At 49.9% G+C, this 16,610-nt stretch overlaps 1 long non-coding RNA gene across 1 annotated transcript; it reads left to right on the top strand.

The window, feature by feature from the left end:
• Nucleotides 1–1,856: 1,856 nt before the first annotated feature.
• LOC144888980 (uncharacterized) lies at nt 1,857–3,690 on the top strand. The gene is made up of 2 exons (XR_013621505.1): nt 1,857–3,110; nt 3,147–3,690. It is a non-coding gene; the product is annotated as an uncharacterized LOC144888980 (long non-coding RNA).
• Nucleotides 3,691–16,610: the final 12,920 nt, after the last annotated feature.

Genomic DNA, 16,610 nt, shown 5'->3' with positions numbered 1-16,610 from the left:
GAGACTTTGGGACAACTGGCATGTGATGACCTGCCATGCCGTGTTGGTCGATGGACGCGGGTCAAACCGAATGGACAGGGATGGAGATAGCCTGCCGGACAACCATTGGGGCATCTGTGGAACGTGATGGTGTGAGTGACCTTCCACAGATGCTCCGTTATGATTTATGGACTCTCGGGTTGGGAAGAGAGCCATGGGGATGTGAATCGGGAGATGTGTAACGCGCCGAGCATATGGGCCATGCTCGGCTGGCATGTGTATGGCAAAGCATCCTTCTTTGGTGAGGTGAGTGAAATGTGACAAATGGTTGGCATGGGTAATCTGTGGGTTAGATGGAAATTTAAGGGTGGATTTTGAAATGCCATGGTGGACACTGTACAGTGACGCCATTATTGATCCAGGTGTGTAGACCAAAGTGTTGGAGGCTGTGATGAAATTAATAGGGTAGCAAGACACAGCTTTCAACTGGTTGCGGGGGCAACTGTGCTGATATTTGGGACGCGGGATGATGGGGATGTAGTTGTGTAGCCTGAGGGTCAACGTGGTGCTGTGCGTGTCCGAGGTGTGTGGACCATGTCTTCTGGGTGGGTCTCCTGGTGGAGCATGGCTGTTGACTGGACCTTGGTGTGGTCAAGTGTGGGTGAGCACTGGGGGGGCTGCAGTTTTGTAGTCGGAATGGGGGATGATGGGGAGGTGCAGGGGACGTGGCTGTAGGGATGCCACGCACTGCGACCGTGCCCCCCAGGGCCGAGGTTGTGTGTGCGGTAGTGTGTGTTGTGGCAGCAAGTGCTCACCACATTGGCCAGCTGGGGCTGCTGCAGCTGTGTTCCTCGCAGGGGGGCCGAAGGATGGATGGTGGGTCGCACCCTTATGGACACTCATGGGCCATGTTGGCGTTTTGACTGCTCACCTTGTCCCGGTGACCCTTGCACGGTAGAGGTGCAGAGCTGTCGTGGCCACAGGTAGTTGTGTAGTGATGATCACCGTTGGATGCGGATCCACATACCTGCCAGTGTAGTGGGGACAAAAGAGAAATCTGGAAGGATTTGGTAGGCCCAATGTGAAATTTTGGGAATTGTGTGGTGGATGACACCCTTGAACCTGACCAACCTGCAACTACCTGAACTTGAGGTGAGTGTTTTGAGGAGTACTGTCCCAGGCTTCAGGATTTGCTTTGGGAAATTGGGGACATGTAAATTGGAGTTGGGAGGTGAGAGCGAGTGATGACATGGCCGGTGAGGGGATGGAATGGGAGCCACAGTGTCTTGTGGGTGGCGTATGTTTTTGTATTGTGGTTAGGTGTTTTGATGTGGTCGTGAGAGTGGAACCTGGAGAGTGAGTGATGATTATTGGAGATAATGAGGGGCGATAAATTGTGCTTTTTGGAAATGTGCTAATGGAAATGTGTAAGGATTCAATGATTCGAACTGTGAATGGGATTTCACATTAGCAGGCCATGGCAAGCCTTGTAACACCTTTTACACCATCTATGGAATTGTACTGAATTGTGCTGAGTTGTGTGGAGAATTGAATGGCAGTGGGGGAGGAAGTGTGTTTTGGGGTCTTGTGGGTGGGGAAGGTGTGTGTGTCCGCAGGTACAGAGCAAGCTCTGAGGAGCGATGCCTGCGGGCCCCCCTCTGCGGCAATTACCCCTGGCAGCCGGTGGTAACTGGAAATTGGAGCTCGTCGGTGGAGGGTCTGGTTGGGCGCCGCGGGGTGAGGAAGTCCCCCGGTGACCCGTGTTGCTGCGTGAAAGCAGGAGGCAAAGGAGCCTGGTGTGTGTGGAGACCCTCACCGGCGAGGTAACGGCGGAAAGGGGCTGTTGGGCTGTCACGGGGCCAAGAGGTAAAGGGGGGGGGGGGCAATGAATTTGTAAGTCGGTTGACTTGTTTTTGGGACTGCGGGCACCACAGCCTGATGCGCCCCCACCATCTTTTGTGCGGTACCTCCCCGCTGCCTAGTTGAGGAATGCACACACATGTGAATGACATCAATGCCATGGTCCTGCAGGGGGTGTATTGGGAATAAGTGCTTTGTTGATTTTTGCAATGCCTTGATGACCTATGGAATGAGAATGAGTGGTTAAGGGGTCTGTGTAGCATGAATGTGGGCGAAATCCACCGAGCCGTGTCACTCACCTGTAACATCTGGACGGGGCCCGTGGAAATTTAGGGGGATGCATTGGGGATGGCCCCGCAGGTAAGGTTGTGTCTTGTGGCATCCACCGGGGGACGCGGTCTGTAGACCGGGGTATGTACAAAGGTTAGAGTTTTGAGTTTGGAAAGATGGTTAAGTTTTGTGGTTAAGTTAGCGTTGTGTGTTGTTGTTTCCTCCCTCCACAGGAACAACGAAGAAAATGTACATACTTGCATGATGGTTAAGGGGTTCAGCATGTTAAGGAAGTGTAGGTAGGTAGTCCGACTCACTTCCCACAGCCCTTCCTGATTTATTTCATAGGTTAATTAAGTGTGTGACAGTAAGTGTTAAGGCTGGAATGGTAGCGCCTGCGGTGAACCTTGCAGGAGCTACGGTTCCAGGGGGGGGGGCTGTGTTATGAATTTGGTAGAGCAACATCTAGAGCTAGGTAGATCTGAATAGGTAGGTATTCGGCTGTCGTGACAGGGACTCTACATGTAATAAGTTATTGATGTCTAGGCGTTTGTCGGGGTAAGATGTATGGTTGTGGACCTACCTGGAGGTTCGAGTGTTAAATAGTGAGGGATTAAAGGTAACGCCCCTGTGAGTCTCACCTAGTAGTCAAACCTTTGTCCATTATGGCACTGCAAACCACATAAACATTAGTTAGGTCCTTAGCGCAACATTAAATAATTCCCTTTCCCTGACAAGGACTTCGTAATAGATAGACAGGAAACCAGGCCAAAAACACCGCCACGGTTGGCCGCCGCCGTTCGCACCTCAAAGGCCTACCAACCTCGCTGGCACGTGTTACACCAGGACCGCGGGGTCACGGACGGGAGATGTCAGGAGTCGCATGCCGCAGAGGGCGTGACCTGGGCGAGTTGGGAGGCTATGATTGGCTGAGGAGTGCGCCAATGTGACGTCATCGGCCACCAATATAGGCGACGGTCGGACGCCATTTCGGCAGTTGAGTTGAGTTCGGGCAGACGCAGGCAGGCACCAGAGAGTTTGAGTCGCAAGTCACACGGAGTTAGTTCGCCAGTTGGAGTTGGAGAGGACACGCCATTTCGGGCAGTCGCAGTCGAGTTCGAGCTTGGCAGTGAGCAATTGAGAAGCGAGTTGGAAGGACGAGACGTGCAGTCACACCTGCGTTCTCTCCGGTCCTGTCTTCGTGCTTTGTGTGGGGATCGACCTCGTGTGAAGCTGCTGGCTTGCGTTGGGTGCTTTGGAGCGTGGTGCATGGACCTGGTGGGCGGCGAGAGGATCGGAGCCTGGTGGAGCAAGGCCTCGTGGGTGCATCGGGGCCGAGCGGTGCCGGGGTGGACGGCAAACAATACAAGACGACAAAGACAGATAAGCCGAGCTCCTTGTGTACATTTTACAAGACGTGTTATTTTCGTAATTAATCTCCCTCGTTTGTGTTTGCTGTCAGTCGTGTGGGGACGTCCCGATTTAGGTTTATTAGAGTTATTAGATTTACCGGCGGGCTTTTTCACTGGCTTTACTTTTCCTAATAAACCCTTATATTACTTTTTGTACATAATATCTGAACGCAGTTTTCCTGGGTGTTTGATTTTAATAGATAAGGTTGCGGAGCCTTCGCTGCGTCCCGCCATTCCGCGCGTTGGTGTTGAACTTGAGTCCGCCATTGAGTGTTCGCCTCGGGAGTTAAAGTCTCGCAAATCGGTCATCCGTAACTGTGGTGTTAATCACGGTTACGCGACAATATATATATATATATATATACACACACACATATATATATTGTTGTGGATCTCAGCGCCGGCCTTTTCCCCTTACCAAGGGGGGATTAGTCCCCTTTAGTCCATGGGCCCGGACCCGAAATTTCACTAATTGGTACCACCCGAGGTGGCAAGTTCTAGTAATGATTTTTGGAAAGGTGCATGTATGTGGGATACATGCTGATGTGATAGCAATTCTGGACTGGTAGCTTAGTGGTAGTTATCAGCTATTCTATACCCGCACCCTGTGAAAAGGCGTTCGACGGTTCGGATTGATTTAGTCCATGTGTGAAATTTTGGGTACGGGCCCATGGACTAATTGGGCATATTAATCAGAAAGTACTGAGACAACGTAGATCCCAAAATTATCGCTTTATGTCTTATTTATGTCTCGATGCAGAGATCTCGCAATCCAGCATCTTGAAATCGCTTCCCTATTATTCCCATCAGTGTGCAGATGGTGTGGAATACTCCGAGCCTGGTGATGATGGTGTTTTGGAACTTGTCAGGGTGTTTCCATATAATCTCCACAGCCTTTGCATACAGTGCCTGGTCAAAGACACAGACAATCTTTGTCAGGTCCAAGGAGTGCATGATGTTCAGTGACTGGTTTAGCACTTCATTGACAGTCGACATTTGTGTCGCTGGAGCATTAATGGTAGGCAGGTAGCCTACATTGTCTGGAATGACTGTCACGTCATCTCGAGTCCGGATGTTGAAGCCTGTCCAGCTGCTGATTGATTGCTCTTCTTGTTGCGACATGCGTGCCATGACCCAGACAAGATTCTTCTCTTTGGCGAGCTGAGTCTCAGCTGCAGTGTCAGCATCTGCACTTTTGCTCTGTGGTGGTCCCACTCGTTGTCCAGCGTTGTATGCTGGTAGCATTGGTGGTGGTGCATCAATACTTCTCTGCTTTGTTTTTCCTACAGTCAGCATGGTTCTGGTGGACACTGGGGTGATTGGCTTTGCTTGTACGGCAAACCCATTCACTCTGTGAGATGTTCCTTCTCCACTGGTGGTCTCTTCCAGACGGTCGATATTATCCCAGGCTAAGGTTGTGAATATGCCAGGATGGATGTTACCTGGGAGGGCAACATCACTCCCTGATAGCGAGAGCTTTTGGAGACACAGAGCAGTGTCGATCTCTTCCATCTGAGAATAGGACACACTATGGCCGAGTCGGTTGAGGATGTGTATCAACTCTACATTCCCGGTCAGTGACTTGATAGCGAATGGCAGAACGATGTGCTTCGGGGGCTTTATCAGTCCACGTGTTACAGCATATACCATGTCATAGCCGAGTGAACACAGAAGCCGCTGGACTCTTTGAGATGCATGATCAGGGTCATTGGAACCTGTAAGTAGATAGCACAGGAAGACCATGACCGACTCTGGAATGGTAGTGTCCTCTGCTTCTGGTTTGACTTCCGGTGGCCAGGCTTGAGGGGCATCTTGGTTCTTGATGTCGGCTCTCATTTTCAGGGCTGCTTTGGAGACCACATCTTCAGCATGGAGGCCTTTCTGAGTATGCAGCTCTGCTTGTAGCGATTGGTATTGTTTGGCAAGTTCGTATATGGACAGGTTGTCTGGAAACAGGAGGAGTTTCCCTTTTCCCTCAGAGAAGATGTGCAGGGAGTCTGCAAACTCGCTTTCCAGTTTCCGTCGTATGTGTTTCTTGGTTGATTCCCTTACATGGGCAATACCAAGAGAGTTCATTGAAGCCACCAGTCTAGAAGAGAGATCAGTCATTGTCATCACTTGAGGATTGCCAAAAAGCTCCCTTCTGATGAACAGGAACAGCTCATTGTAGGCCTGATCCACAGCAGCGCCATACTGAGCTTCAGCATCATCATCTTGGCTTGCATCCTGTCCACTGCGAACCTCTCTTTTGGTATAGAACCGATAGCACGACCTATGATAGTGACCTTCTGCAGCTACCAGGTCTCTGCTGACTATGGCAAGGATTCTGCTGTCCATTTTCTCCATGGCTACATTCCTGATTGTGGCGTCAGCTCGCAGTTCTCGACATTGTATGAGGATTTCTCTCGTCTTCTGTCCTTTAGCATACTTGGTGTCTTTCTGGCAGAAAATGCACTCTGCCTCATAAGTCCTTGATGTGCTTGCACATTGTCTAGCTGCTCTCTGTGATCCTGTGTCTTGAGCAGGTTCACTGGCACTGGCACATTTGAGGATGCCATCAAGATGTCTTTTCATGGTGAAGAGACTGCGACATTTTCTGTGGTACTGGATTGTTGGAATCTGTCCATCAGGAAGGTTCGTAGCTAGTTTCAAAATTGCTGCATGTTTTCTGATCTGGGCTGCCCTCAGCAATGTTCTCCATGAGTCAATGTCTTGTAGTGAAACCAGCTTGTCTGTATTGTCATTGGAACAGTGGATGATGCACTCCACTCGTGGCCGCTTTAGTGGCAGGCTGCTTGCTCCGTCAGAGGCCATGTTCAGTCAGTTTTCACCTGCAACATAGAATTATCAATCCACATTACTATGTTGCACAAATTAGTAGTCTGCCAGTCCTTAATTATATTTAATTACACTTAATTAGACTGGTGAAACCAGTGGACTGATATCTGAAAGCAAATCAAGCATTCATGACTGGACTTATTCTAACCAGGCTGCAAATGTATATCACCACTGATGAGGGGAAATCAGCACTTTACATATCTGTCATATATTTTCTGCTTAACTAAATAGACATAATTATTGCAGAGCCTCTTGTTCTTGCCTCACCTACCAGGAAGTATCCACCAGTGGCCAAGTATACGGAATACGGAAGAAAACTGGACACTGCCAGCATCCAACATATATTTTGTTCTTAACTAAGACACTAAAACTGAAGAAAAAGTTAGTTTCCACACATGAATAAATACAAGAATATGTATTATATAGTATAACATACATGTCTTTATTACAAACATCCATTTGCTAAGATATTTAAGCATGTTACATTGTCTATTCAGCTAAAAAAATGATTTGGAAGATGATACTAGTAACAACAGCGCGGAGTTGCGGTATCGCGATTAATGCAAAAACAGCTTTCCTGCAAGAAAAATGAAAAAGCTACCCATTTGGAATTGCTATCACATATTATTTTACTTATATGGGTGTAACAAATAAATTGGCACCATGGAACTTTTGCCACCTCGGGTGGTACCGATATCTGGTCTGGCCCATGGACTACTTGTCTTTGACTAGCCGACGGGACCCGGGACCGATGACGTCCTTCCAGGACAGCACGAAATAGGATTTTAGGACTAAGAATTCGCTATTACCTAATTACTCACGCTGCCGAGAAACGAGGAAATAAGCCCCGCCCGAAGCACGGGTGTTGGTGGATACGCCGAGCGGTAGCGAACCCGTGACCCGAGCCGTTATCAATGACTAGACCCCGATCCAAGCAGTTCTTAATCGTGCCACGCTTACCCAAAGGAGGAAATCACAGAAACGGTCGAATTTGGCAGAAAAGGAATAACAAGATTTATTTACACAATGTACAATGACCAGCAGAAGAAAACGCAGTGCAGCCTTAAGAACAGTCTTAACTTATTCCCTGGACAAACGGGCCCGATCACACTCAGACACACTCACACGGGGTTTGCAGACAAACAGGTCGATGGTCCAGGGATGGCGTCCGGGCAGCTCTCCCTCCGGTCCCCAGCTCGCACCACGAAGTAGATGAAAACAGTAGATGGCAGGAGCTGTCCGCGTGTCATTGGCGTGCACGGGATAATTATGGGGCAAACGGTAGGGCTGGGCTTTGGCGGTTAATTACTCGCGTGGCTGCGTGTGTAACAGTTCAATCGGCGATAACAATGCGCTTCCCAGTCCTCCTCACAACTCCGGTTCAGTCCTTTCAATACAGTCCTCGACTCGAGCGCCTGCCTCTCCCTTCTCATAACTGAGGTGGGGGCTTCGCGCAAAGGGTTTATTGCCACGCCCTTGGAACCCTCTGGAACTCACCAGACGTTCTTCACCACGCCCTATCACGCCATGCCCTCAAAGCCCTGATTGGCTGGTAGTCCTTACCGTCATCGCCTTCTGACGTGCTCCTTGTCGCCACCCCTCCTCGACCCTCACGCTCCTCCCTCTTCTTAGGCCTACCTCGTGTTACCCGACTAGTTTTGAGCAAACCAAGGGCAGCGAACGCTGCTGGCAGCCAAAGCGTAACAAACTTGAGGGATGCCAAATGGGGCGTGGGATCGAGTTTGCCCATGATGTAATTGGAGGGTGGCCGCAAAATGAAAGGACCTAAGCTCATTTCTTTACACAATGCAGATGTTACTAGGGAAATGGCCTACTCTTACACATACTATGACATAACTAATACTCTAAGTGGGCCTACGTGTTGCTTGTGGACTAACTATGGGGGCAAACCTTTAACCTTTAATGATGTCATATGTACAATCTCAAAACCGCAACACTGCCCCCCTCCTTCGCAAGGCTCGTCCCCGAGCCAAACCCACACAAGTGAGAACGACCGGTTTTGAGCAAGGGTCAGGACTACTTTTTAAATTCCATGTGACACTTAGGTGTGGTTCCCTTCTACATTTAACCTAACACCCTGTGTGTGACAGTTTTACAACACTAGATATGTCCCACCTACTGCGTTGTGTACTAACTAACAGACTCACACCCACAGCTAACCAAATTGCGGAAAGAATTCTCAAACTATACATAAAGCCGGTGGGGAGCATGTTATTTACAAGACTAATCTAATTATTTACATCTCTATAACCCAGTACCTGTTCTTTTGTGGGAAATAAATTTGGGAGGAGACAAACAACAATGCACTGCACCAATACACCATATACAAGAAATGCACAAAAATGCACAAAAATGTACAAAAATGCACAATCACATTTGAAAAATAAATGGCACATTTGCTGCTTGGCTGCTGCTTGGCTGCTGCTTCTTGCATCTTCCTGCTTCGTCTTCGGTGTGCCGTAATAAAACTTGAAGTCTTCCTTCCTGACACACCGGAATAAATAAAAATGCACAAACCGTGTCCGTTTTTATTTGCAGGGCCAATCTTAGGTGGTCCATCTGCGTGACATTGACGCCACTTAAAAACCAGTGGTCTGTAGGGCAAGATAACGCTGGCAGCAATGGTCTGCTCCAGCAAAGGTGCCAGGCCACAGAACGTGTGGTCCATTAGGTGTACTGGTGCAGCAACAGGTAGCAGGAGTACCGCACAAGTGTGACAACGTGCCGCAGCACAGTTCATGGTTCCTGCACACTCCCCTCATAAAAAAAAATGGGTCCATGGGTGGGGAGGAAAGACAAGGCAGAGAGTTAGCAAAGGAAAGGGCGCAAGGGTACACGTCTGTAATGAAATTGTATCTAAGTTGAACCCAGGTGCTATGCTTTCTCCAACCACTGAGAGGCTTCTATAAGAACTCGGACGAACATCGCTCCGGATCATTCCTGTGACATTTAATCTGTGTGACAGTGTATACTAGAATGGTGCATATATCTAGATGTTCCAGGCTTGCTTGTATTGACTGCTAATTGCTTGACACCTCCATGATTAGGTAATCCTGATACAAGGCTTGATTATTTCTTACAGGTGTTGCCAGAGATCGAATCTGAATTAAACCTACCATTAGGATAATGTTGTGGATTTGATTTCTTACAACAATTAATTCAGATTCCTCTCTTCGTCCTGAACGAGTACGAGACCCGAACGAGTACGACATGGCTCATAAAATGATCCAAGTGCCTGTCTTCGCCGTGGATCCCCAGGCGACGGACGCGGCCGCCCAACTGACACATTGGCTGAAAATCCTGAATAATCAGTTCAATGCGCAGGAAGCAGTCACCGCTGAAACGAAGCTCGCTGTGCTGCAATCTAAGGTGCACCATACTGTGTATATGACCATTGAACAATGTGGGATGTACGATGATGCTGTGGCTGAGCTGAAGCGTATCTACATAAAAAAACAAAGCGTGGTCTACTCCCGACATTTGCTTGCGTCTCGTCGACAACAGCCCACGGAGACCTTAGATCAATTTGCTCAAGACCTCCGATGCCTACTGAAGGAAAGTACCTCTGTGGTACGCACCCATGAACAAGTCTGCGATGACCTTGTCTGCGATGCTTTCGTCTCAGGTCTAAGGTCCCGGTCGTCAGACAAAGACTACTTGAAGAACCCGACTTGACCCTAGAAGAAGCCCTTCGGTTATCTCACGTGTACACCGAAGCACGGGAACAATCCGACGCATATGAACGCCCATCAGTCACTGCGGGGATATCTCGACAGACCCGACCGGAGAGAGCTACCGCCGAAATCGAAGATGCCGCCTCGGCACCTCCGCCGGATTCGGGGACAACGGATACTCTCAAGGATCCCGATCCAGGCTTGACGGTGGCTGCTGCAGCTGGACCCAAGCCAGGAAGTAACGCTAAGTGCTATTTCTGTGGGAACCGCAATCATCCCAGGTCAGTTTGCCCGGCTAAGGACGCGAAGTGTCATTTGTGCACAAAGACGGGACATTTTGCAAAAGTTTGCCGAGCGTCTCGAGACAAGCGAGCTCGCTCGAGGATGAATGTGCTTATCTCCGAGCCCGCGGTATGAACGGCGCACGGCGCGCCTCGCCCGACATTGATTGGGATCGCCCCTCTCCGTGGGCCCTTTTGAGAACTCGACCCGAGCTGAGAACTCGACCTTGATGAGACTCGCCGCACCGACTAAACAAGTGTCGCAATCACTTCAGTATGCGGCGCGACCGTCCTTGACAGGAATTCTTCTGACACCCTGCCAACTTCTGGGATCGGCCACCCGATCGGTGAATGCTGGCTTTGAAACTCTGCGCATAGCGCGTGCGTGCTCCGGTGGCGGCGCGATCGACCTACAGGCTACTTCAACTGCACGAAAGCTGGGATCTTTGCACGCGGCACGAGCGCCCTCTGGAGGCGGCACGACCGGTCCACGAGCGAATTCAATGGCACGAAAGACATTAGCTGGCGTCAGATCCACACGTGAGGCTCGAGCGCCTCCCCTCGACGACTCGATAACTACAGGGCCACCTGGCCTGTCTCGTACTATAATCCCACTCATGATTGAAGGAATTTTTGCAAATGCTTTAATCGACATGGGATCCACGGATAGTTATGTGGATCTTCGGCTTGTGCAGAAACATGGATGGCCGATTCTTGGGACAAGACGCAGAAGCTTTATGGCCTCTCAGGGGCTATGGCTTAGCACAAAAGGGGAATGTCGACTGAAGCTTGTAATTAAGGGTCGAATGTTTCCGGATGTGCATTTAATGGTCTTACCAGCATTATGCGCAGAAGTTTTGTTAGGACATGATTTTCTCAAGCAACATGGACGTTTGGAAATGGAATTTGGTGGTACTGATACTCTTGCTGTGTGTGCTCTTGCAGGGATGGAAATTGAGCCACTGTCGCTGTTCCCCAATATGACCACGGACTGTACACCTGTCGCGGTTAAATCGCGACGCTACTCACGAGCTGACATGCAATTCATTGCAGAAGAAACGGCGCAGCAACTAAAGGAAGGTATCATAGAACCTAGTCGGTCGCCATGGCGGGCCCAAGATCTGGTGGTACAAAGCGAATCGCATCGCAAACGCATGGTAATCGACTATTCGCAGACGATTAATCGGTTTACCCAGTTGGACGCCTACCCACTCCCGGGAATGGACTCCCTGGTTCGACAGGTGGCACAGTATTCGGTCTGTAGCACTCTCGATCTATGTAGTGCGTATCACCAAATCCCCATCTCCGCAGCAGATCGCATCTATACTGCGTTTGAATCAGGTCAGAGGTTATACCAGTTCACCCGGCTACCTTTCGGGGTCACGAACGGGGTCATGTGTTTTCAGAGGGCTATGGACGACCTCATCGCCAAGGAGAACTTGACCGATGTCTTCGTTTATCTGGATAATCTCACGGTTTGCGGGTATGACCAGGAACATCATGATGCTAATCTGAAGCGCTTCCTTGAGGTCGCGCATAGGTATCGCTTGACTATGAATGAGGCTAAATGTCGCTACTCTGCTCGCACGATAGATCTCCTGGGGTACACCGTGACCCACGGCTCTGTCGCTCTGGATAAGGAGCGTCTGCGACCCTTGCTCGACATGGCCCCGCCCTGCGATCGTGCTTCGTTGAAGCGTGCTCTCGGGCTGTTTGCTTATTATTCCAAGTGGGTTCAAAACTTCTCCATGAAGCTCCGCCCACTTGTGGATTGCGATGCGTTCCCCATGAGTCTCGCTGCCAAGGCCGCTTTTCATGGCCTTAAGTCCGACATCGCTGGCGCCGCTGTGGCGACGATTGACGAAAATAAATCCTTTGCTTTGGAAAGCGATGTGTCGGATCATGCGATAGCTGCAACCCTCTCTCAAGGGGGGCGCCCTGTGGCCTTCTTTTCACGGACTCTCTGCTCCGCTGAATGGAGATATTCGTCTGTCGAAAAGGGGGCGTATGCCATCGTCTAGTCGATCAGGAGTTGGCGTCCCTATTTGCTTGGACAATGTTTCCAAATTATCACGGACCAACAGAGCGTTGCTTTTATGTACGACACCCAGCATGCTCAACGCATTAAGAATGAGAAAATAACTCGCTGGAGGATCGAGCTCGCCGATTTCTGCTATACAATCAAATATCGCCCTGCGCGGGATAACCTGGTCGCCGACGCTTTATCGCGGCCGGCGATGTGTGCGAGCCTCACTTCTTTTGAGGACCGGCGCATTTTGCATGACACCTTGTGCCATCCCGGGGTGACGCGTTTCACTCATTTTGTGCGCAGTCGTAACTTGCCCTACTCTGTAGAGGATATTCGTCAGCTCTGTCGCACTTGTTCTGTATGTGCTGAACTCAAACCACGTTTCTACAACCCTCCTATGGGTACGCTGGTCCGAGCCACTAGGCCGTGGGAGAGATTGGCGATGGATTTCAAAGGACCACTGCCAGTGTCACCGGCTTCGAGTAACTCTCGTTATCTACTCACGATCGTTGATGAGTTCTCGAGATTCCGTTTTGCTTTCCCGTGCGTATATATTGTTACGGATCGCGGTTTAGATGTTATGATGGGCCGAGCGGATGGTTCAACCGCGACCGTTACAGGATCCCCGATTGGCCCGACTCCCCCAACGTTGACCAGATCGCACCACAGATATTCAATTTGGAAACCTCTAAAGCGACCGAAAGAGAAGGAAAAGAGAAGACGACAGAGTACGGAGGAAGAACAGATTTATTATACACACACAAGCAAAAAGAAGGAGCGACCAAAGTTATTTACAAGCAATGGATGGAAGAAGCAGTCACACAGTGAATCGTTAACTTATACTATTCAATTTACTTAACCCCAGGACAACATTCAAGACAGACGACGTTCACACTTACACGGGGGAAATTGCAGGCAGGAATGGCGGAGGTGGGTTGCTGGAGAGGGAGGCAGGGTCAGGTCCCTGCAACCGGCAGGGCTGGAGGTAGCAGCTCCCAATTCTTCGCGTTTTTGGCGGGAAAACCCTCGGTCGCGTCGACGCTGCTGATGCTGTGGACGTCACGCGCTGGCTCGGTCACACCTGCTCCTCTCCTTCTGGTGGAGCCGTCTCCCTCCTCTCAGCGCGTCTCTCCAAAGCTGATTTCCTCTCCAAGTATCTCTCCTTTTTGGTTTGGAGCGTCCCTCATCTCACAGCTCACAGCTCACAGCTCACAGCTCATCTCTCATGTCCTCTCTCATGTCATCTCTCGAAGCAGTCCCTTCCAGTCGCTTTTATTACTCGGGGCGGAATCAAGCCGCCGGCTGCGAGGGCACGCCTACCGGGTCGCTAACCGCGGTGCTGGTTGGCTGTTAGGGCTGTCCGATTCCTCCTTTGATCATGACGACGTGCCACGCCTGTGAGTTGGCGGCTCCTACCCCCCTCTTCTCCGAGATGAGCACATGGGCAATGGCGGCTTGCGGGATTGAACACCACTCGCACCGCTTTTGAAAGGAACTTTGGAGAGCGGAGATGATTGGGGAAATTGAAAGGGGCCGACGCTTATTTCGTTTGATACAATGCAGAGTCAATCTAGTGGGAAACACATATTTAGCCTACATGGAATAAGGAAATAAACTATTTAAAAAGATATATCGTGGCCTGTGTGTAAGTTTCATGGAATTAACTAGGAGGACGGCTGCGACCATTATTTACATTACGAGGGTGTTACACACAACAAAACCATACTTTTCACATTCGTTACACTTTCTCCAAAATTGTTACACTTCTCCAAAACCGTTACACTTCTCAAATTCGTTACACTGCACCCTCCTTTCTTCAGGCCCGTCGTCGGGCCTACAAAACTTTAACTTAGTGTGACACGTAGGTGTAATTCCCTCTACAATTAACCTGACCCTGAGTGTGACAATCTTAAAACACAAATAAGTATGTCCCCCTATTGCATTGCACCCTGTCTAACAGATTCAAGCCCACAGCTAACCGAATTACGGAATTGTTCTCAAACTATACATTTACGGTGGGGAGCATTATTTACAATGACGTTATTTCTTATTTACAACGTAACCCAGGACCTGTTTTTTTTTTTTCTTTCCTTTAGGGAACAAGAAAAAGAAATTCCTGTTGGGAGGGAGGAGACAGCACGCATTGCATCGATGCACCAGTACCAATACCACCAAAGCACCCAAAAGCACCAAAAGCACCACAAGCACCACTCGGTGCACAGTCACCACGGTTCATAATAAACACAACAAAACAACTGGTGGTGGTCTTCTCTTTCTCTGCTGGGCCGATGTTCTTCCCGACGTCTTCTGGCTTCATGCGGCCTACTTGGAAATAATAAAAAGCACAACTTGTGTTCGTTTTTATTTAGGGCCTCAGGGGCCAACTAAGGGTGGTCCACCTGTTTGGCATAGGTGCCACATTACCGAGGTCCGCAAGCAAGATTCCCTGGCCACTATGGCCGGTCTCCAACAGAGGTGCCCTGCCCCAGAACCTGGGGTCCATCAAGTGGTACTTGGCCGCAGAACAGCGGTCCATAAAGTGGTACATCAACGCAATGCATGCTGGTTCTGGGAATCTCGTGCGCACAATGGCCACCTCACGCACGCTCCCCTCGGCACCCAATGGCGCACAGGTCCTCAAGTGGGAGACAAAAGGGGGGAAGGCAAATGAGCGAGGGGTAAGGTCACAAGGGTACACGTCAATAAAGGCAATGCAGGGTGAAGTGCGTACGGAGAGCGAAGTGAGAAAAACTCGTCACTACCGTATGTCACCCCCCCTGTCACCTACACTACCCTTGCCCTTACCCCATATTTACAACAATTTACACCTTTACAAATCCGTCGCTACTGTCACGTCTTCCCCTTATTTCCCCTACCAAATTCGTCTCCACAATCCCACTGTCCAAAATTTGCCATCACCCAATCCGTCATCAATCCTCACAAGGAGGAAGAGATGGAACATCAAGCACAATGTCACACCCACGTCATGATGCGTCTCACAATCCAAACATTTGCATCATAAAAAATAATCAAAACATGGCATGGTGTGGAGTACCTGTCACCTCAGGTGAGTGGATGCAGATGGTGCGAGGAGATCCTTCATCCTAACTATCCTCTAAATGATTTAACACACTTTACACTACCCGGGGTCTTTCCCTGCCAATCCATTGGCCAACTTACACTATGGGTTCTAAAAACCAATTCCCATTGACCAAACTGTGGTGCTTCTCAATTTGGGGTCTCACTCCCCCGATTCATCTCCCGGTGCCCTCGCACAATTTCTGGGCTGTGACGTGTAGCTCTCCCAGCAGGTCTACCCACCTGCACACCTCCACCACTGTAGTTGCCACCCGAGCTTACCTAGCTCCTTACCTAACCTATCTAATTTGGGAAGGCCCCTCCTGGCTCTGTCACCCCTTGGTGCCCTCTGGCACTGGGCTACCCGGGTCCGTCCTCCGGATCCTCGGGCCCCATCCACAACTACCGGCTCCCAGAGCCCACCTGCGGCCTCACCTGGCCGACATCCTCACAGTGGTGGAGTGCCCAAACCAACTACACACACTAACAGGCTACACGCCCAGCCATTTCCACAACACTAATGCACCCATCCAATCACCATTCTTCCACCCGCACCACAGATGCCAATATCCAACCACAATTTACCTATACCCTCTACCTAACACTTACACTACCCGCCCCGGGTATCCGTGATGGGGGTCCACTCTTCCCCCATTCACACCTTCGCACCATCCACTCCACTCCACAATTTCCACCATACTCACTCCACGACCATCCATTCCAATACTCCATTAATTCCACACTACCATTTATTCCACACAGCCACATACACCTGTTGTTGCACACCTGTGCCCTCACACCTGGTGCCACCTGCACCCTCCTTTCTTCCTGGACCATTTGGTCATCAAAATACACATCACCATCACTCACTCATACACTGCTCCATCCACCTGTTCAGTTGCACACCTGTGCAATCACACCTGTTCAATCGCACCTGTTCAATCCTCAAACACACGGCATCATCTCTTCTAACTACTCCCCTCTGAAACTTGCGCTCCCCAGTCGTCCCTTTAAACTATTGCGCTCCCACATCATTATCATCCACACTAATCTACCTGCGTCCCCACTACAGGTATCAGTCACTAACTAACCTTAACGTTACCTAATGTCATCTTCGCTAGATCCCTACACACAATATCCTAACCCACCCGGGCTAGTTTTCACTGCC

This window comes from Myxine glutinosa, unplaced genomic scaffold (genome assembly GCF_964187855.1).
Source record: "Myxine glutinosa unplaced genomic scaffold, kmMyxGlut1.1 SCAFFOLD_414, whole genome shotgun sequence".
Classification (NCBI taxonomy): Eukaryota; Metazoa; Chordata; class Myxini; order Myxiniformes; family Myxinidae; genus Myxine; species Myxine glutinosa.
Note: the sequence above shows the minus strand (reverse complement) of the source record. Positions and strands in the feature narration are given on the sequence as shown.